Raw genomic sequence first — 21,952 nt, 5'->3', positions numbered from 1 at the left:
TGGGAACAGCCACACAAAGGGCTGTGACGCAGCCAATGGGAAGAAAGCATAGTCCTTGATGAACGGAGGGGAACCCACCTCCCAGATGCATTTATCCTAAAGGGAAAATGCAACGTGGGGGACAGAGTATCGTATTCTGTCATCTGTGTGTGCGTTCTGCAAAGGGACTCGGTAGGCATATACGAGTGTGAATATACTTGTATACGTGCGTTAAAATCTGGGTGACACCCTGGAAGCTGGTGACAGTGGATGACTTAGGGGAGGGAAGGCAAGGAGCTTGGTAAGGAGATTGATGTTTCATAGCCTACAACCTGGTGCCCTTTGTGTGCTTGCATTTCCCATGTCTGTTGTGCTATACCATCGAGTCACACACGTCTGCTTTCTCCTTGTTCAAAACACGCGTCACTTCAGAGACGAGGTGAATCCCCACTTTGACCATTACCCTAATTACCTATTAAGTTTTCAAATTAAAAAATGCATTAAATTTTCTTCAAGCGGGGCCTTTGATCACAAAAGAAGAAATACTGTCTGGTCCCACTTACAGGAGGTACCTAGCAGAGGCAAACGCAGAGAGAAAGGAGTAGGAGAGAAGTGTTTCACAGGGATAGATGGTGGTGATGGCTGGGAAACACTGTGAATGTGCTAATGCCACTGAAATGGACACGGAAAATGGCGAAAATGGTGACTTTTATGTTGCATATTTTGCCACAATGAAAAACTGTAGGGATGATAAAAAAAAAAAGAAGAAATAGGGGCTTTGGTATCAGGGTCTTGTCCTTGGTTCCGCCACTTGTCAGCTGTGTGTAGTTTGAATCAAGTGTGTGTACTTTTCTAGGCCTCAGTTTTTTTACCTGCACAATGGGCTGTCAGAGTGCCAAGGATGAAGTGACTTTCTCCATGCAAAGTGCTTGCTCTGAACCCCTGGGATTTCCATAGGAGGACCGAATATTTAGACAGGCGTCAAGGGAGTTCACGAAACCATCGTCTGTATTTGTCTATCGCTTTGTAGTATTTGCAAAACAAAAGGATGATGTGTTTCCGTAACATCAATTACAAAACGTAAAGCCAGACAAAATTTTCTTGGCCAGTGGGAATACACAAAAGGTGCAGCAACTCTTAAGCTGGGCCCTGCTAATCTACAGGGTGATTTGAATCCTGGCTCTGCCACTTATGAGCTGTGTGACCTCAGGCAAGTTACTCAACCTCTCTGTGGCTTTTGTTGTCTCGTCTGGAGATGCTATTAATTCTCACCTGTTAGGGATGTTAGGAGGGTGAACTGTGTCAATTGCTTAGAAAGGTGCCTGGCACACAGTAAATCCTAAATAAATGTTTGTTAAATAAATGAACTTGAAACAAGCCTGAAAGCCTTATCAATTTTGGTTTTAAAAAAGGAATTTATTTTTTATGCTAAGGAAACAGTGTTTTAACCAAGACATGGTCATGGGGCCGAGCTGAGCCAGGAGGAGTTCCCTGGGATGGGTTTGCTGGCAGGTAGCTTGGGGAGGTTGACGTATGCACCGTAAAGGGTGCCCAGCAGAAGGGGGGGCAGTAAGAGACTGGGGCTCTGAGGGGTTCAGGAACTTGCCTAAGGGGACACACAGTGCTAGCAACAGAGCCAGAAGTCAGCCCTGGAGCTTTCCCCTCCTCGCTGTACCTCTCTGATTGGCAGGGTCTTGAGGATTTGGAGGCTGGGGAAGTGGGGGCCAAGGGAAAACATGGTCCTTACCTTCCAGACCTCCAGGACAATCCAGGCAGCCTTGCTCCTTCCTGTTGTGCCAGGGAGCTCACTCCTGAGCCGAGGTCCAGAAGCAGGGCTAAGATCCAGGAAGTCGAGGGCGTCCTCCTCAAGGAGCCGCACCTGAACTGGCTCCATCCAGGGCCATACGCAGGGGCCGGGCTGCGACCTCTCCAAATATGCTCCCCTCACCGAGCTGATTCCTGAAATTCCACGCGCATCTCTCACCCGGGTCTGTGTGTGGAGTTTGTTGATTTTCCTGGTTGAAAGGCACCACCCTCCGACTGAGGAGGGCTCACCTGAGTCCTTTGCCACTGATTTGCACCCAGGTGAAAAGAATTTGGATAAAGGCTTTGGCGAGTCTGGTCAGTGAGACGCCATGTTCTGGGTCGGAGGCTGTGAGCCTGAATTTCCCGGCTGTTTTACACATTGGGTGGGGAGGGGATGTGAAATGTTTAGAAGTGTGGTCGGTGCTCCCCAACGGAGGGAGAGGGCCACGGAGGGAAGGGACCCCTGGGGACACAATTCGGAAGCATTACCACCAAGGTTTAGGTGTTAAAATCCCCGACTCCATAATTGTCTTCCTTGGACAGGAGTTTTGCATGACAATTAAGGGTTTGGGAGTCAGACAGGAGTTGGAGCTCAGCTCTGTGCGACTTTGTGCAAGATACTGAACCTCTGAGCCCCGTGGACTGTGGACAGTCACACCTCTGAGGTGTCAGCAAGCTCAGGGCGCAGTGGGGGGCCGGGAACTGCCTCCCACTCGCTGGCCTCACCCTTCTCCCTGCTCTGATTAACTCCAGAAATGCTGCATTGTTCTCGCTGGGCTTTGAGAAAGGATGGGGGCGGGCCGTGGGAGGAGAGGCCGTGCTGAAAGGCACACACGGTCACCTGTAGAATTCAGGGAAAGTTGAAAGATGGCCATCAGGGCCTGGGTGTACCTGTTGAGGGAGGGGTGATATTCAAGATGGAGTGGTGGTAACTAGCTGGCTGTTGGAGCCAGAGCCTGTCTGACCCCCGACACCAGACGACTGACCATATCCTGGCCATGGGACGACCGGCCCTTTGAACACAGAGGGCAGAACCTGGACCGATGGGGGATGCACATTTCCCAGGATTGGGGATTATTTAGGGAGTGTTTCCTGAGTGCGGCCCCACTGCTTCATAGGAATTTAAACTCCTAGACAGCACGGTTTTGCTTCTGTTTTGTTCACTGTTTCACTGTGCCGCCCCAGCTCCCAGTAACGCTCAGTGACTGACTGTGGAATGAATGAAGGATGGATGGGTGGATGGATAGATGGATGGATGAGTGCCAACAGTGGGCTAGGTGCTGGAGACACTGTGGTGAGCAAGCCACATCTGTGTGTCCCCAGGAGACCTGCGGCCCTACCCTGCCGATGCCCTCAATGCCCTCGCCATCCCCATTCCGACGCTTGCACACCCACAGGGCCACCCATGGCAACCCTGCCTGAGATGGGCTGGCTGTGTGCTTGTTGGATCCTAGGATCTAATTGGCTAAAAACCTGCCCTGAAGACCCCTCCCCGCCACACCTCATCCCTTCGAGGAGGTGTGGCCACTGCATGTTGTGTTGTTGGCTTACACACAGGTGACAAGACCTCTGTTTCTCTCAACTCCTGATACGGTTCCTCAAGTAACTGCTGATGGGTCCCACGGGGATTTCTCCCCAGCAGTAATAATAACAATAAGAGGCAGTGCTTTTGAAGTCTACACTACCTGCCAGGCAAGTGTTCTTTCACGGAATTCTCCCTGCAATCACAAAGGGTAGGTACAAATATTCGCCCCAGGAGAAACTGAGCTCTCTCACGTGGTCTCCGTGTACCCTTCCAAGTCCGGGAAACAACTGGTGCGATTGTCTGCATTTTGCTGAGAGGTTAAGGAACTTGCCCCGGGTCATGCAGAGCTAGCAAACGGTGGGGCTTCAAGCCCCAGCATCTGATGCAGACCCCACGCTGCTCTCGGCTCCCAGGAACCACTGAGAGGTGAGAGGCGTGGAAAGTTTTACGCCACGCTGGGCTTTCCAAGGCCTTGGTTCACCTGCAGCCAAGTATGCGGTTTCAGCTGCTCACTCCCCCGGGAACTGCCCTGACTCACCGTGTGGGCGAAGCTCCCAATCTCTCCCAGCAGAGAGGCCAGGCCAGCGCCCAGCTCACCTCGCATGTGGCTGTGGGCAGCAGCCCCTCACCTTCCTGAGCACCAGATTCTCAGCCTCCAGATCTCCCCGGAGGCCTGGGACGTGGCCATCCCCACAGCCTGGGCCCAAGGCTCAGAACAGCCACGCTCGATTTTAGAGGTTGGCAGGAAACGGAGACTTACCAGGAAACTGGAGGATCCGAGGGAGAAAAACGTCAGGCTTTTTCCCTTTCTTGTTTCTGATTCATGCCTTTCACGTAGTGTTTAAGGAGGAAGGTGTTTATTTAATAAACTCAATGCAGTGGAACCCACTCTGGAAGTCCAGGGCCCAGGGAGCCCGGCTGAGCCAGCACTTACGCAGTGCTGGCTGTAGAGCAGGCACGGGGAGTGATATTTTGCCTGAGTTACCTCATTTAATCTGCACAATAAGCCTATCAAGCAGGCACATGGTCAGCGTCACCATCACCACCAGCCCCACCATCCCCACCATCCCCATCATCACCAGCCCCAATGTCATGGACACCCTCATAACTTCCCAGACCCGAAGCCCAACCTGCAGATAGAAAAATAGACCCAGAGGACATGACACATCCATCCCCTAGAAAGACCGGTCAGAGTTTGGGCTCTAAAGTCTGAAAGACCCAAATGTGATTCCTAGCTCTGACACTTTCTAGCTGTGTGACTCCAGGCGAGTGACCTACCCTCTCTGAACCTTGGAGTCCTCGCCTTTGAAATGGGGCTGATCAAAGTTTCTGCCTCATAGGGTTGTGATGAGGGTCACGTGAGCCAATGCAGGTAAAGTGCTGGCACAGGGCCTGGCTCAAATCATAAAAGCAAAACAAACACAAGCGAACACTCTGGCAAAGGGAAGCAGCAGTTGCGGGGAGAGCGTGGGCATGGGGCTGGGAGTTCCCAGCAGCCCTGAATGTGGAGGGACAGGTGGTGCCCAGGCAGCGTGAGAACAGCACAAAGGGCCAGTGCAGGGCACTTGGCGCCAGAACTGGAGAGCCCACTCAAGGGCCCTCCTCGCTCCCTAAGAAGTCAAGGTGTGGAGGGCTGACAAGGGGACTCCCCCCTACAGCAGAGCTGAGGGCTCAGGGCTGCAGCCGCGACCCATCCAGCCTGAGAACCGTCAGGGAGCAGGATCCCTTCACGAGCTGGATGGAGGAGGTCCTACCTAGCAAGAGCCGGCCTGTCCCTGTTCCTGACCCAAGAGGTCCCCAAAGCTGCCCACCGACCCCCACCATGCACAATGCCATTGTCTTCTGGACCCTCTCCCTTTCCGAAGACATGTTTCTGGACGGCGGTGATGGTGGGCACCCAAGGCCAGCCCTGTGGCAGGGAACCCTGAGCCTCTCACCTCCACCCTCCAGGGTTGCCATGAACAGCTGCGTGGCTTGTATGCCCCACAACTCCAGGTGTATCATTCAGAATACATTGTGGGCGATGCCCCAAGTGCTGTGCAGTGCACGTCCTGCCCAGCCACACGGGGCTGCTCCATACGCCTCCTTCTTCCTGGAGAGGGTGCAGAATCTATCTTGGGTGCCCCAGGCCTGGCTGCAGTCCAAGGCAGAGAAGACTGACCTGCATCTGGGTGCCAGTCAAGATGGAGAGAGCCTTGCTGCTCAACGTGTGTCCTCGAGAAGGTTGTACCTGAGCATTGGTGATGGTGACACAGATTATTATGAATCCATTAACATAGATTATTGAGAGGCAATATAGCAAAGTGGTTGTAAGAGGGGGCCCTGCAGTCAGACAGGCATGGGTTCAGTTCTGCTCTACTGTTCTCACTGTGTGACTTTGGGCAAATCACCTGACCTCTCTGTGCCTCCATTTCCTCACCTGAAAAATGGGTATATCATAATGCACATGGGTCTATACTCGTCCTCCCTCTCTGGAAGTTACCGTGAGAAGGAAATCAAATGATTCAGGTTAAGCTCTAAGCAGTGTCCGCTGCGTGAAGGGTCACTACACGTTAAGGGTCAATGATATTACCAGCCGGAGAGGTGGGGCTAGCACTCGCCCATCGGAAGGCAGCTCCCTGAAATCCTGCCAGGGCAGCGAAGGATTTGGGGCCTAAGCTAGTCTTTGGCCCAGAGCCAGATCAAGCCAATACTTGATCGCACCTTGTCAACATAACCTTTTTATAATCAAGTGCTACTAAAGTTTAGGAGATTGTGTAGGGGCGACTGTGCGAGTAAATGTCGGGAAGGAAGAGGCCTGCAGGGCCAACCTCCGTGCCCTCAATTCATCCATCTAGCCCGAGGGTCAGCCACTGACAGCCCCAAGGCCAAGTTCTGTCCTCCCCTGTGTTTGTGCATCCTGTAAACTGAGAAGGCGTTTTCTCGCGCTTAGAAAAAAAAAAACACAAGAGACACACAATCTCCCAGGACACGTGCCAATTTCAGGAAGCTCAAAATTCAGTGTTCACACATAAAGTGTTATTGGAACACAGCCACGTCTGATCATTGAATACGACCTATGGCTGCTTTTGCACGGCTGTGGCAGTGTGGCATAGCTGTGATGGAGATCGTACGACCTGCAAAGCCTAAGCTAGTACTGTCTGGCCTCTCACTGAGTACTCTGCTGACCCCTGCCCTAGCACGCAGTCCCCAGACTCTGCTATATTCTGGAATAACCTTTGTAAGACCTTGGTGCTCGGGCCATACCCTAGACCAGGTCGATCAGACTGTGATGAGGGGGAGCCTGGTGTCAGTGTTTTAAAGATCAGCAGGTGAGTCTGTCATGCTGCTGAGTTTGGTTCCTGGAACCTCTGTCCCAGCCTTTCTTGAGTCCCTACTGCGTGCCTCCTGCCACGCCTGGGAGGGCTGTCCCAAGCTCAGAAAGCTTGCCCAGAGTGCACGCACCTTTCCTGCCCCACGGCCTGTGGGCAGGGTTGCAGGCTGGCCCCCACAGCCCTCTCATTATGTGCGACCCACACAATAATTTTTCAACCAGGAAATTTCATGTGGCCGAGTCCCTTTAAAAACTGCAAGATCTGACCACCTTGAGCCCACGTTGCTCCAAGTGGCAATAATCAACTGGCTCCTACCGGGCTTCATTCTCCTGAAAGCATGTGCGTGTGAGACGCCTGGCCCCTTGGCAAGGGAAGTCGAGGCCAGCGCGTGGGATTTTAGCACACGCTCAAGTCCCCGGGGGTCTTCATAGGTGCAGGCTCCAGTCAGGAAGTCAGGTGGGCCCCCGATGTTGTGTCTCTAACAAGCTGCTGGAAGATGCTGATTTGCTGGGCCCAGCACTTGGCGTCGTAGGCTTTGGTTCTCAGACTTCAGCATGGCCCCGAATCCTCTGGGGGGCCTTGAAAACCCCCAGTTCCTGATTCGGGAGGCCTGGGGTAGGGGCCGAGGACTGGCCTTTCTAACAAGTTCCCAGGGATGCTGATGCTGCTGGTGGGGGTCAGATTCTGAGAAGCGCTGCTCTGGGCTCTGCGTGGTCTGTTTGGCCCTGGGGTTGGGGGGGTTGCTCTGAGGTCCCCCACCGCCACCAAGGGAATCAAGTCTTCCCTGGCTTCTTCAGCCGACTGTCTCTTTGACCACGTGGTTTCCTCACGGTCAAGCCCACAGTTGAAAGACATAATTGGAGATGGCAGACTTTGCTGTCTGTGGGGTGCCCACCTCTTCCCCCTTCCAGAGGATTCTGAGCGGTGTGTCTTAGAACAAAGGTCTCACGGTGGCTACCACGGAGGGAGGTCCCTGCTCAGACAGGCTTGAGCCCCAGATGTGGGGTGTTGGGTGGGCTCAGGCCTTCAGGCCCTGGGTGGGGTTAGAGGCCACTCCCCACAGATGACTGTGGCTGCTGCAGCCGCAGGGACATGGGCCGGGCCCTCCTGCAGGTCTGGCTCAGCCCAGTGCCATCCACCACAACTGCCCTGAACGAGAATGGCCATTGGGTAAAGACCGGTTTCCCACAGTCCTTGAACCTGAGAGGGCTGGCAGCCAGACCTGATGGGTGAGCGGGAGTTGATCAGAGATTATGAATCATGTAACTCTCTTCCTGGACCCTTGAGAGCAGGGACTGGCTGCCTCGTTGGCTCCAGACGCCAGAAGGCCCTGCCCACCGTCTGTCCCAGGCGGTCAGTCCCATGGGAAAGGACGGCACGCGGGCCTGGGGCCTGGTGTGGGCGGGCGTAGGGGAGGCCTGGGCAGCCCTGGCTCGCTGCTTGCCGGCTACGTGATCTTGGGCCACTGGCGGCACCATGGAGGCAGTGATGACAGGAGGATTAAATGAGATGAGGTGGGTCAGGTGCCGTGACAGATCCTGGCACTCGTTAGGTGCCCAGCAAACCGTGGCCGCTATTATCAGCATAACAATACATATCATGATCATTTCGTTGCGTGAACTGCTCTGCCACGGCCTTCTTCTCACCCTCCGGCCGCCTGGCAGAGCGAGCAGCTTGTTTCTGCACAAGAAAAGCACCTACTGTGTTTCCCCGAAAATAAGACCGGGACTTATATTAATTTTTGCTCCAAAAGACACATTAGGGCTTATGTTCAGGGGATGTCCTCCTAAAAAATCATGCGAGGGCTTCTTTTCCAGGTAGGTCTTATTTTCGGGGAAACATGATATCTGCAGCCTCTGTCTTCATTCTAAGAGTCAGCTCCTAATGAAGTGCCTACTGTGTGCTAACCATGGGTAGATCAGCGCCATCCAGGAGAAACAGAACAGAAGCTACCAGTCTCAGCTGTATAAGCAACGTTACGTTTTCTAAAAGCTATATTTAAAAAAAAAAAAAAGTAAAAAAGAAACGTGAAACTCATTTTAATATTTTGTTGAAACCCTATATTCAAAATATTGTCACTTGAACATGTAATCAACATTAAAAATTATTAACGAGATTTTTTTCTTATGGGCAACACATCTTTTTAAAATTTTCAGTTGTGGTGAAAAAAAACCACATAACAGAATGTGCCATCCTTACCATTTCTAAGCAGTTCTGTGACGTTAAGTAGCCACAGTCGTCGCCTAGCACCACTGCCCGCCTGTGGAACTTTTTTCATCTCACAAAATATTGATACTTTACGTCTCTGTTTTTCATCCAATTTCTTCAACACCTGGATTGTCCTTCCACTGAGAGCACTTCTCAGTCCACCAAGAGGCGTCCCCAAGGCTGAGTAGTTGTCACACGTGCAAAGCGACTTCTGTGTTGGACAGAGAAAGGGGCAAAGGCGGGAATGAGGGAGGCCGTGCACACGCGTGGGGAGCTGAAGACTCTCGTGGAGGAAACAAAGGCGCAGATGAGATCGTCTCTATGGTGTCAGGTCCACGGAGGAAATAAGTAGGGCCGGGCGCCAGGGTGCTCTGGGGCCTTGGGGGGCACGGTGGGCCTCTGCGAGGTGGCGTTTGAGCTGAGGCCTCAGAGAAGCGGCCAGCTCCGTGAGCTAGGGTGATGGTCCTCAAGGCTGCTCGTGGGAAGTTGAAAATACAGATACAGATGCCCGACCCGCCTTGACCTATGGAGTCAGAGGGGCTGCGTGGAGGGCCCTGGCATGTGTGTGTGTGCGCGTGTGTGTGCTGAGAGCTCGCCGAGTGACCCTGATGCCCGGCCAGGGAAACTGGAGTGGCTGCTGGGCACCAGTGACCGGGGGCACGCACGGGAACAAGAAGTGCAAAGCGCCTGCGGCGGAATGAGCCGGGCTTGTTGGAGGAGCAGAAGTGAGGAAGGGAGGGGGCAGGAGGTGAGTGTGGAGGGCACAGCGGCCTGGCCGCAGGGGCCCTCGAGACCACAGTGAGGAAGGGGGTGTTACTCTAATGCAAGGCTTTCAGGCCCAGCTCCCCACACTCGCTCTCTGTCTCTGCCTAAGGAGGAGAATCATCACTGGAACAGGTTTATGCATTAGTGGCTTCAACCTGGAAATAAGGACGGCCTTCAGAGGCAGGTGGTAAAACAAGGGAGTGTGTCCACGGAAGGGCATGGAACCGATTAGTGGGTGAATAAAAGAACAGGTTCACCCCGGAGCAGAAACCGGTCCTACTTGGAGGGGGTCGGGGGTGGACTAGCTAATCATCTTCCCAATTCTAGACTCACAAGGGAGCCCGCCCGCCTCCCCTCAGGCCTCCTGGTTCCTTCTCACAGCTTTCATTAGTCGGCTCGGGCTGCTATAACAAAATACCACAGACGGGGCAGCTGAAACAACACAAATTTGTTTTCTCACAGTTCTGAAGGTCATAGGAGTCCAAGGTCAAGGTGTCTGCAGGGCCAGTTCTCCTGAGGCCTCTCTCCTTAGAGAGCACTTCCCTGGTGTCTCTTTTGGGGTCCAATGTCCTCTTCGCATAAGGACACCTGTCATATTGGATCAGGGCCCACCCGACTGGCCCATCTTACCTCTTTAAATGCTGTATCTCCAAATACAGTCCCATTCTGAGGTCCTGGGGGTTAGGGCTTCCACATATGAACTGTGGGGGGGACATAGTTCAGCTCCAATTGGCAGGGGACTAGGAGACCAGGTGGCTTTCTTCTCCCCCATCCCACCTCACCCTACACACACAGAATGTTTAGGCGAAAGGCACCTACCAACTGGACAGGTTTCCAGCCATAATCAACCCTGGCAACCACACCAAGGAATTCCAGCTGAACGGCAACGCCGCCCCCAGCCCTGAAGCCCAGACATACTTATTGAGCACCTTCTGTGTGCAAGTTGCCAGCTCAAGTACTGGGGAATCTGTCTAAGGAGAGATTAGAGAGGGATGTAAATAACCAGGGGACGAGGCAGATGAGGGCAGGTAAAGAGGAGGGGTTGGTCCACGGGAGATATTAAGGGGCTACGGGGGGTGGGTGGCAAGACGACTTCTTTTCAGCAGGGACTGGGAAATGAAGCAGGTACTATTTCCTCTCCTTTTATAGAAGGGTAAACCAGGGCACAGAGAGGGTAAGTCAATTCCACGAGGTCACACAGCAAGTAAGCGTCAGAGCTGGGATTTGAACCCAGGTTCTTACGCACTACCCGATTTTGAAGGGAAGTGCGGGGTGGGGGGTAAAAGGAGACATGCAGGTTGGGGTCACACTGTAAGGCGTCCCGAAAGCCAGCTAAGGGTTTGGCCTTTGTTCTGCAGATACCGGGAACCACTGAAAGTTTCTGAGGGGAGTGTGATGCGTGGTGACAACTGAGCCTCCGGGAAGTGCCATCCAAAAACCCAAAGCATTCATTTATCGAGCTGGGAAACTCCCCTTCTGGCACCTGTGCTTTCTAAAGCGGCTGTGCAGGTAAGTGTGTAAACTTAGTGGCCACCTACACGCTTTCCCCTTTCTTTCCCCAATAATGATAATAATAGCCAACACTTGGCATGCGTCATCTCATTTCCACCCTCCTTGGGAAGAAAGGCCCAGGGAGGGAGGTGCCAATGCCAGCTTGGTCTACAGATGAGACAACTGAGGGGTGATGTGGTGGGTCCAAGACCCCACCCAAGTCTGTCTAGCTCCAAAGCTCACATTTTGAGTAGCAATAGACTCATTCATGTCTCCCAGTGGAAAACGGAGAGAGGCCACCCAGCTGGACCTACTATAGGAGCCTCCAGATATTACCAGGTTGACCTGAGTTTTCTGACTCTTGTCAGGAACACTGCATTCTATTCCCAGAGGAATAACCACCTCCTCCTCCACCTCTACTCCCCACCCCCTGGCACCTTCCACGGCTGGGCAGGTCGTCTCTGCTCCAAGGTGCCTCCAGCCTTGGCAGGGAGGCAGCAAATGAAACTGGCCACATTCTTCCCCGCCGGCTGTCAACACACAGCACCCACCCCGGGCAAGTGGCCACTTGCACGGCTGGGTAGGGACAACACCGTCCGTGGGCCTGTGTGCTCACCGTCGGCATCTGCCCATCGTCTGCCCATCAGGACACCGTGGCACAGCTCCTGGCATCGGGCCTGGTGGGTGAGGTGTTTCCCATGCAACTGTGACCACACGGGCTAAAGCCTAGTGTCCCCGAGTCCTCGGCAATAGGAAGCGAACAGCCTCAAGCCTCTGTCCACAGGGTCTGGAAAACAGGAGCCATCCAGGAAATACACATTCTGAAGCCGCCACCTCCTCAAATCCATCTTTGGTTCACTCTGTCCCCGAGAGGAGAGAAAGGTCCCCCTGCCCAAGCTGCGGCAAGAATTGTCGGGCTGCCTGGAACCCCAGGCAGACTTTCCTACTGTAAAAGTAACACAGTTTTGGAAAGCAGTGACAAATATTAGAACAAAGCTGAACTATACATCCGATCTGAACTCCTCTCAAGCCCCCCCACCCTGTTCTGCCAAACACTAACATTCACCCCCAACCAACCCAGCATTCCACTTGTCCCTTACCCCAGAGTCGCATCTGAATTCTAAGACGCCTGCATTTTTACAAAAAACTCTTCTACAATTCCCCCTGCTCTAATAACCGTTTTCCTGACAATCCAATTTTCTATCTATAATAGGTAAAATCTCACTTTTATGAAGTAACATTCTATCATAAGCTTTCTCCCATGTTGCTATAAAAATAAAAACCCTTTCTCATTCATTATTTTTTTTTATCACACAAGCAATGTATGTTCACTGTGGGAAAGTTACAAAACAGATAAACAGAAAACATTTTTTTAAAAAGTAACCACAGATCCTTCCGCCCAAAGAAAATCACCATAAACATCCTGGCTAATCCCATCTAATTTTCCCCCTATGCACATAGATACGTATAGACACATATTTTTTTTTAAATGGAAACAATTAACCACCCTTCTCCATGGCTCCCTGCTGTGTCACTGTCACCACGTGCCTGTTTGTCGCACTTCTACTTCGTGTGTGCATTTAGTTTTTCTTCCCATGTACATCAGTATTCATGCCGAGAAGCCAGGTGGTGAGGGTTTAATCGTCACAAGGTGTGGTCACCTTTCAAATCCACCTGTGGTACTTGGCGACCAGCGAACAAGGCAAGGACAAGCCAGGAGCACTCTGGCCTCATGACAAGACAGGTCCCAAGGCTTTGAGCGCTGGCCAAAGGCCAGAAGCATGCTTGTTTCTCCTTTAAAAGGCCCTTCAAAAAGAAAGTGTTTTTCTGGCTGCTATGGCCTCGTCTGAAGTCCTGCAGTTCAGGGTCTTCAGGCTGGGGTGGTGGACATACGTCAGCTACTCCTGGGACGGAGGCTGATTTAATCTTAGACCAACGGAAAAACCCACAGAACGGGTTCTGGAAGAATTCCGCCATGCACGGCAGCTGGGGGCCGAGGGGTCCGTAAGGCAGGTTGGCCTAGAGTGACAAGTGGAGACGTGTTTTATCTCATCTGGTGAGTTCACAAGACAAGGGCTGGCCGTGGCTCGGTCTGTCTCCCCGTGCAGCGTGGCGTGTGCAGGTGGTTTGTAGATGGTGGGCTGACAAATGTCTTTGATCTCACGAGTCATTATTTATGTTGTATTAGAAAACATATATAATTAGTACCATCAAGCCTATGATTTTGTGGACATTCTTGCTTAGGACAAAGCTTAACGAGGTACGGAAGTAAAAACAAGCATGAGTCAACGTAAAGAGAGATATTGAGTCAATGAGAATATAATTGGTACCCAGCTGCAGCCCAAATCACGAAGGAAGCATTCACGGTCGTGCCCTGTGTATCAAAAGTTAGTTCCTGAGAACACAAGCCGGCCATCGTCACTTCCACCCCTGACCTGCCTCTGCTACAAGGGGCCTCTGGCTTCAGAGGCAGCTTCTTCACTCTTCCAATGCGAGCTGGATCAAGGATCCAGAAAGTACTGGAAACCAGCAGTCGGCAAAGGTGCGTGAGCTGAGCTCCTAAAACCTGGAAGTCCTGTCCTGCAACATTGTAGCAAAGCTCTGAACTGTGGGCCTTGGTTTCTCCACCCACTCTGGAACGCGAATATTTATTTTTGAAGTGAGATTTAAAAATGGGTTTGTGCATCTGAGATTTCCTTTCGACTCTGGATTATCTTGTTGGCCTAGGAAGGGGCCTCAGGGGGCCAGCCCACCACTGTAGACGTGTCAGTCTTTCAGCCAATAAAAGGGTTCTAGGCTTTTGACTCTCAGCTCTTGGCTGGAGCTGGTAAAAGTGACTCTTAGGAAGTACCGTGTTTCCCCGAAAATAAGACCTAATGCATCTTTTGGAGCAAAAATTAATATAAGACCCGGTCTTATATGATGTTAGATAAAACCCGATCTTACAGTAAAATAAGACCAGGCCTTACATCCTGCCACCTGCTTCTGGGTAGTGCCCGAGGGGTGAGGGGCAAAGGTGTGTGGTGTGCTGAGCTCTGAGCAATGGGGAGGGGCGGGCACGGCAGGGGCCAATGACAGCTTTATGTCTAGAGACCAGGCCAGGTTTTCCAAGGCTCCTGGTCCATGTTCCCTGCAACGTGTGGCCAGTTTTCCACCACCGGCACCACCGGGGCACTCACCTGACACCATTACTCATCTTTCATCCAGGACCAGCCCGACTGGCACAGCAGGGCTGCTTCCAGCTGGCAGGTGACAGGATGGGGCCTGGCTTAGGGCTGGGGAGAAGATGGCGGCGGGTGTCTGCCCCACACGCTCTGTCCCACGCTGGCTCCTGTCAGGGTGGGCGCTCTGGTCTCAGCCCTCCAGCCGAAAATTCAGTGCTTGCAACTTTGGCCTAACGGGTTTCCTTCCTTTCCCGACACCCCCAGATTACAAACCTCATGTCGTAATCAGCCTCTTCAGGAAAGATGGTTGCATTTTGCCTGAGGACCAAGGGAGAGTGCTGACACCTGAGTCATTACTAGGTGTCTTTGGGTTTTAAAGAAGGTACAGGGAGGAAAGAACATGGGGTGAGGCCCCCCCAGCTGCAGGCAGCAGCCCCCCACGGGAGCCCAGGCCACTTCTCTCCCAGGATAGCTTAGAATTAGCCCAGGAGGAAGGGGGTTTGTCTTCCAGGTATGGGCTCTGCCTCACCAACTGCCTCCTGTGGGCTGGACTCGCCATGCAGAGAAGCAGGAGGCAGCTAGACCACTGCGAGGTTTGGGTTACAGAAAGGGCTTTATAGGGAAACCTGCAAGGCCAGAGTCAGCAGTGCAAAGATGCTTTTGATCCCCCAGGCTCCCCACAGAGAAGCATGAGGGTCCAGGACACCTCCTGGGGCAGAAAGGGCTCCATTCCTGGGGAGGGACTCCCATCCCAGCCGCCGGGTCTCCCTTCAGATGGACAAGTGTAGAAAGTGGTCCTATCAGTGGCCAGCAGCCCTGGGCTGCATACACGGCTGGGGTGCCAGGCAGGCTGGGTTTACATGCATTGTTTACAGGAGCCGTCTGGGAAAGCCAGTTGCCAGCCATTGAGGGGTTGGGGACCCCCTGCTAGGGAAAGACTCAGTTCCAGAAGGAGCAGAGCGTGAGTGCCACTTCTCCTGCTGGCCATTGCCCCACAAATGACAGTCCCAACAACCCAGAGTGAAGACTCAGGGCTATTTTGAATGAATCTCCTTGCGTGAAATAATAATGGTAAGAACAGCAGCACTCACCGTTCATCCAGGCTTCCCTGTGCGGCCAGCGTGGTTTCCCTCGCATCTCTCACTGAATCCGGACAACCGCCTAGAAGACGCGGGACTATTATTCCCACTTTACAGGAAACAGCAGAGCCAGGCCCCCCTGGGGCCTCCCTCCCAAGCCCTGCCCTGTCTGCCCCACACAGGAATGTAAGTCACTTCTGGTCCCTGATGTGGGCATTTGGTGGCCTGTGGAAGGCTGTGGATGGGACTTCCTTGCTACCCTTTGAGGGTCTCCCGGCCCCGTGGAACAAGGTGGTGACCCCACCCTCACCCCCACCACGGAGTGAAACCCTGGGACATCTACCAATGCGCTGCCGAAGTGTGGGGATGCCAAAGGATAGCTCCCTGGGGTGCGGGAGTGTGGCCACTGCCTCCACACCACAGAGTGACTCATCCATGACCCTGCCACCAAGGACTCAGCGGCGACGTCAGCATGACTTTGCCATAAATGGTTAGCATTTCGGGCTGGAATGAACGTGAAAGCACTTCTAAACCAGTACCTTCCAGGCTCCCACACATCTCGGTGGACAGAGGATGAGAATATTTGTATCATGCTCTCCAGCCAACGGACAAGTCGCCCTGTGCTATGGCAGTGGGGCGGGGGTGGGCGCTCCAGCTGCCCCCACCCAGCTCAGGTTCCCGAGGCGGAGAGAGTCAACACCACCCCAGCTCACCTGAAGCTCCTGTCGGGACGGCTCCCCAGGTCCCCCCGCAGCTGCTCTTCCTGGCTTTGCTCCCGTGATGGCAGCTTGCACCCCATCTGCCGACAGCAGCCTTTTCAATCTAGACAGCGAGGTCCAGTGTGAGGGTATTACGGTGTCACAGCCACCACCCTTACTGTGCACATGGCTTGCACATCCCCATGCGTGCCAGCTCACGTGCACACGTGCACAAGAGGTGGAAATGCTGGGTCCTGGCTGTCAACATGCCACAAGAGGTAGTCTAGACGGCGAGCGACTTTGCAATGACAGCACCAATTGAACCCCCTCAGTACATAAAGGGGTGCTTTTCCCCAACATCTGGCCAATGGCTGCTATTGCAAAACATTTTCATCTTTGTGAGTCTAATGGCTGCCATACAGATTCTTAAAAACTTCAGTCCAATCAGCACCGATTAAAAATTGCTCTTTTCAATATTGTTTTTCTGTCCCCGGCAGGCCTGCAGGCTGCACCAAGTCAGGGGTTTCTGTCTTTACTGTTCATTTACAGATGGATGCTTGGCACCTGCAACAGGGCTGAGCACACAATCGGCGCTTAATAGTTACTGAATAAATGAATAGACTGAGCACTGAGGTGTATTAACTAATGTTACGCCAATACATTTAGTTTTTAAAAACTGACACGGTCCAGAGTACGAAAGGTCCAAAAGGAGTAACACTTTTAAGTCTCCGTCCCTGCTCGTCTCCAGACATCTAACCCCCCTTCCTGTTGCTACTTCCGGCATCGCAGCCCCTAGAGAATGGCTGTGCACGCACAAGCACTTCTGTGTCCCTTCCTGCTTCTACACAAATGCAGGCTGGCTTTCTATGCGCTCCTGCCCTTTCTTTTCTCTCACTAACCATATGCCTCGCAGCACCTGCCATCTCCAATCACCTCAGATAAGACCACTGCATGTCCCGTCCTGGAGGACGGTGGAGGGGGCCGCTTCCTTCTTGCACTAGTCACACTGAGTTTACGGGACGACCTAAAGATGACGGTGAACCCAGCCTTTGGGGGAATGAGGCATATATGCACGCGGAGGTGACGGCTGGTGCCACTGCTACCCTGCAGATGTCCCCAACACCCACCGGAGCGTGTGCAAGAGGTCAGGTGTCATGGAGAGTGTCGGTGAGAGGACGATACAAGTAGGGATTTAGCAAAGTGTGTGAAGGTGATATGCAGACGGCGGCTGTTTGGGAAACACTCCATTAGGAGGGACTCGGTGGGGAAATAACAAAATCAAACTTCCAAATAGTGGTATCAATAGCCATTGGAAAGATTTCTTTTTATTTAATGCGAACATACAGGACGCGTAGATCGGGTGTCGACGCACTTTGTGTGTAAAGGGCCAGAGTTGAGAGTTCAGGCTTTGCAGGCCGTGGGTGTCCCTGTCATGTGGACTTTTTCTTTTTGCAACCCTTTCAAAATGCAAAAACCATTCTTAGCCCAAGGGCGGTCTAAAAACAGGCGTTGGGCTGGAGTTCGAGTTGAAAATTGCAGGCTCTTGCAGAAAATTAAGGAGTTCACACAACATAACGGCCTCTTGTGCCCCAAATGGAGCTAAAACCGCCGAGTGGGACCCAGCTAGTAATGACACTCACCTATCAGCAGCATCCACGTTTTCCTTCCCCATTCCCAGGATTGTTATGAACTCATGGACTTCTATGCTTTTAATATGAGTCGATGCATTGCCGTTGTTTTTTGTTGCTTTTCCAAGCTGTTCCAATTGTCCCATCTTTGCCAGTGAGAACCCCTTCAAATAGTCCTTCTGAGTGACCTCAGTAGCCTCTGGCGGCTTCCTTGGCTTTTTGGTATGATGAGATTCATCTTGTACGTTTCCTGCACAGAAAGTGGTCATTTTTCTACGAAGCCCTGGTATATAGACAATGGAATGTAGAGACCGAAGTCTGGGTCTGCAATGCACGCAATATTTGCATTTACAAATAGAAATGACGTCCTGCAATGCACATCATATTTGTATTTACAAATAGAAATGATGTCCAGTGGATGTCTGGGCGCTGGGGAGAATCTAACCGCTCCCCTAAAGTTTCTCTAGCCTGGCACAGGGAGCCCATCTACGGTTCTCACCTTGGTGAGGCCTCGGGGGCAGCCAGCCCTGTTCTGGGGCTGCCTTAGCAGAGGCAGAAATATGAAAGCGTTTTCAATAACCAGAGTCAAACCCATTTTCAGGTGAACCTTCAATTAACTATAAAAATCCAGCTACCCGGAATGCTTATTCCCTGATAACCTTGGATAATTGAGGTTTGGATGCAAAAACAAGTACAGGGGATTTTAATGAGAGCGCCTAACCTACAATTTACAGGGGTCACAGAGTCAGATGTCCACATATGCCAAAGCAGGAAATTTTAAAAAAGAAAGAGAATGTGGGCTAGGTATGAGAAAACAGAGAATGGGGAGAACTGGGGTGAGCTGGGGACCACACGCTCCCTCGGGGAACAGCTGCTAGCCAGTTTTGCTGAAAGCTGCCATGTGAGGACACCTGTCGGGCCTTCCTGATTTTTCAAAAGAGGAAGACGATCTCAACTATTTTGAAACGGCAGTGGATTTAAATTTTTGTTAAAACTTATTTAGACATCACTGATAGACTATAAGATGCCTCCATTGTAAGCATAGCGTTTGATGAGTTTTTACAAACGTACACACGCCCACTTAACCGCCATCTCGCCCAACATGGAGAATAGTTTCATCACCTCCGAAAGGTGCCCTGGTGTGTCTTTCTAGTCAGTTCACTGTTCTGGGACTCGTTGATCTGTTTGCTGTCTCTATAGGTTACTAGTTCTCTTCTAGGGCTTCCTATACATGGAATTATGGCTTCTTCACTCAACGATAATGTGCTTATATCCATCCATGGTGTTGTACGTTATCAACAGCCAGTTCCTTCTTATTGCTGAAGGCTATTCCATTGTCGGGCGAAGCCCCAATTTGTTTATTTATTCACCTGTTGGTGGACATTTGGCTTGTTTCCAGTTTGGGCTTATTACTGAATAAGGCTGCTGTAAATGGGGATGGGAAAGTCTTCGTGGGAACATGTTGTCGGTTCTCTTGGAGAAACAGAAGGGGAATTGCTAGGTCATGTGATGGGAGTCCATTTAACTTTCTGAGAAGCCGCCCAAGTACTTTCCAAAGTGACTGTGCCATTTTGCATTCCGGCCGGTCACGAGGAGAGTTCTCATGGCTCCACGTCCTCACTGACACTAGGAGCTCTCTGTCCCAGCAGGTGGAGGTGGCACCTCACTGTGGCTTTGATTTGCATTTCCCCAGTGACTAAAGAGGTGAAGTATCTCCTCAAGGGCTTATTGGGTCGTTCGCATATCATCTTTTATGAAACGTCTTTTCAAATTTCTGGCCCATTTGTTGTTGGTTGGTTTGTCTTGTTATTGAGTTCTAAGAACTCTCTCTAGATTCCGCACGCACCTTCTTTATCAGACATATTATTACAAGTACTTTCTCCCAATGGTTTGCTGTTTCGTTTTCTTAACAGTGTCTTTTGAAGAGGCTCTTTTAATTTTAAAATGAAATACAGCTTATAAGATTCTTTTCTTTTGTGATTCATGATGTGGTGCCCTATCATAAAGATCTCTGATAGGAGATCGCATACATTTTCTCCTGTACTTCTTCTGGATGTTCTATAGTTTTAGCTCTTGTGTGTAGGTCTCTGGTCCCTTTCAAGTTAATTTTTGTACATAGTGTGGGGGAGGGGTTGAAATTCACTTTTTTTTTTTTTTTTTCAATGTGGACATCCATTTGTTCCAGCCTCTTTTGTTGAAAAGACTGTCCTTTCTGCATTGAATCACCGGGGCACATTTGAGGGTCTACTTCTGGACTCTCTATCAGTATGTCTATCATTACACCAATATCACACTGTTTGGTTACTGCACTTACAGTAAATCTGGATTCAGATAGTACATGTCCTTCAACTTGGTTCTTCTTTTTCAAGGTGTTTTTTCTTTTTCTACTTTAGTTCTTTTACTTTTCCATATAAAGTTTAGAATCAACTTGTTGACGTTTGCAAATAGTCTGCTGAGATGTTGACTGAGATTAAATTAACTTTAAAGCTTAATTTGGGGTTAATTCACATCTTAATATTGAATCTGTTGACCCAACAATATGGTATAGCTCCCCATTTATTTAAGTTTTCTTGAATTTAAGTAACATTTTTTTAAAAACCACTAAGGGTACCAAGACATTAAATGGGGAAAGAACAGTCTTGGTGTTGGGACAAGTGGATGCCACATGCAAAAGAAGGAAGTTGAAGCCTTCCCTCCCATCACATACAAAAATTAATTCAAATTGGATCAAAGACCTAAATATAAGAGCTAAAATTATAAACCTCTTAGACTAAATTATAGGAATCGGTCTTTATGACCTTGGCTTTAGAGAACGGATTCTTAGCTAGTGTACCGAAGCGCAAGCAGCAAAAGAAATATAGACACATTAGAGATCATCAAAATTAAAAAGTTCTGTGCTTCAAAAGACACCATCGAGAAAGCGAAACAATAACCCACAGAATAGGAGAACATTTTGGCAACTCCTACGTCTGATAAGGAGCTCAGCTAGAATATAGTTGTAAGTGACTCTTACTACTTAGTAATAAAAAGACACATAACCCAATTAAAATATAAGCAAAGGATCTGATAGTTCTCCAAAGATATATTGGCCAATAACACATGAAAAGATTTTAACAGCATTAGTCATCAGGAAAATGCAAAATCAAAACCAGAATAAGATACCACGTCACACCCACTAGGGTGGCTGCAATCATTTTTTTTAATGGATAATAATAAGTGTTGGAAGAGGGTGAGATAAATGGAAACCCTCACACACTGCTGGTGGGGAGATAAAATGGTGCAGCCACTTTGGAAAGCAGTCTAGCAGGTCTCAAATGGCTTAGACATGGAATGACCATATGGTCCAGTGCGTACTCCACTCCTAGGTGTGTACCCAAGAGAAATGAAACCATGTCCACACGAAAACGTGTACACATATGTTCATAGTAGTATGATTCACAATAGCCAGACATCCGCCAACTGATGAATGAATAAATAAAATGGAGCGTGTCCCTCGTATGGAATGTTATTTGGCCGTGACAAGAAACCCAGTACTAATACACGGTACAACGTGAATGAATCTTGAAAACATTATGCTAGTTGAAAGAAAACCAGTCACAAAAGAGCGCATAACGTATGCTTCCATTTATATGAAGTGTCTAGAACAGGTAAATCTATAGAGACAGAAAGTAGATGAATAGTTGTCTCGGGGTCGGGGAGGGAGGGGGAGTGACTGCTGATGGGTACAGGGTTTCTTTGGGGGACAATGAAAATGTCTTAAAATTTATTGTGGTGAGTGTACTAAATCAGTGAATAATTCTCACTATACTAAAATCCACTGAATTCTACACTTTAAACAGAGCCGTTCTATGGTACGTGAATTATATCTATCTCAGTAAAGCTGTTATGTTAAAAAGGGAATTATAAAAAAAATACTGTGCTAAGGAAACAAAAAAAAGCTTGTGCAAACTCAACACAGCCCCTGGGTCCTCTTTCTGCAACGTCTCATTCAGAAGGTTCAGACAAATTGACCTTATGAATAGTATTTACATGTCATGTACCAAAATAATAGCAGAGACACGCGCTGGGTTCCCAGTCAGCCTCCCACCACGAGGCTGAGTCACATCTCAGGGAAATTTTGTCTCTGAAAGTGAGTGGATGTTTTCTCTTAACAGAAACAGGTGTACATGACATTTATTGTTTTCGAACTTGCTCTCAGAAACGTTTGCCACGAGTTAAGGGCCGAGACGTAGGCAGCCATGTGTGACTTTCCAAAGCCTGGCAGTGACCACGCTTCCTGCATCCATGTTATGGGC

General features: G+C 50.5%; 1 protein-coding gene and 1 long non-coding RNA gene across 3 annotated transcripts in view; one reads left to right on the top strand and one right to left on the bottom strand.

Moving 5' to 3' along the window:
* Positions 1 to 21,952, top strand: part of SCNN1B (sodium channel epithelial 1 subunit beta) — a 58,369-nt gene that overhangs the window by 16,337 nt on the left and 20,080 nt on the right. For both annotated transcript variants that reach the window (XM_074322993.1, XM_074322992.1), the window contains exon 2: positions 10,956 to 11,106. The gene's annotated coding sequence lies outside the window, so the exon portion shown is untranslated. The remainder of the gene's footprint in view (positions 1 to 10,955; positions 11,107 to 21,952) is intronic.
* Positions 8,583 to 16,151, bottom strand: LOC141569490 (uncharacterized). The gene is made up of 6 exons (XR_012493198.1): positions 16,045 to 16,151; positions 15,344 to 15,413; positions 14,268 to 14,570; positions 11,705 to 11,875; positions 10,228 to 10,298; positions 8,583 to 9,043 (listed from the first exon to the last, which is right to left on the bottom strand). It is a non-coding gene; the product is annotated as an uncharacterized LOC141569490 (long non-coding RNA).

This window comes from Rhinolophus sinicus, linkage group LG18 (genome assembly GCF_036562045.2).
Source record: "Rhinolophus sinicus isolate RSC01 linkage group LG18, ASM3656204v1, whole genome shotgun sequence".
NCBI lineage: Eukaryota > Metazoa > Chordata > Mammalia > Chiroptera > Rhinolophidae > Rhinolophus > Rhinolophus sinicus.
The sequence above is the reverse complement of the archived record's forward strand: the minus strand, read 5'-3'. Positions and strand labels throughout refer to the sequence as shown.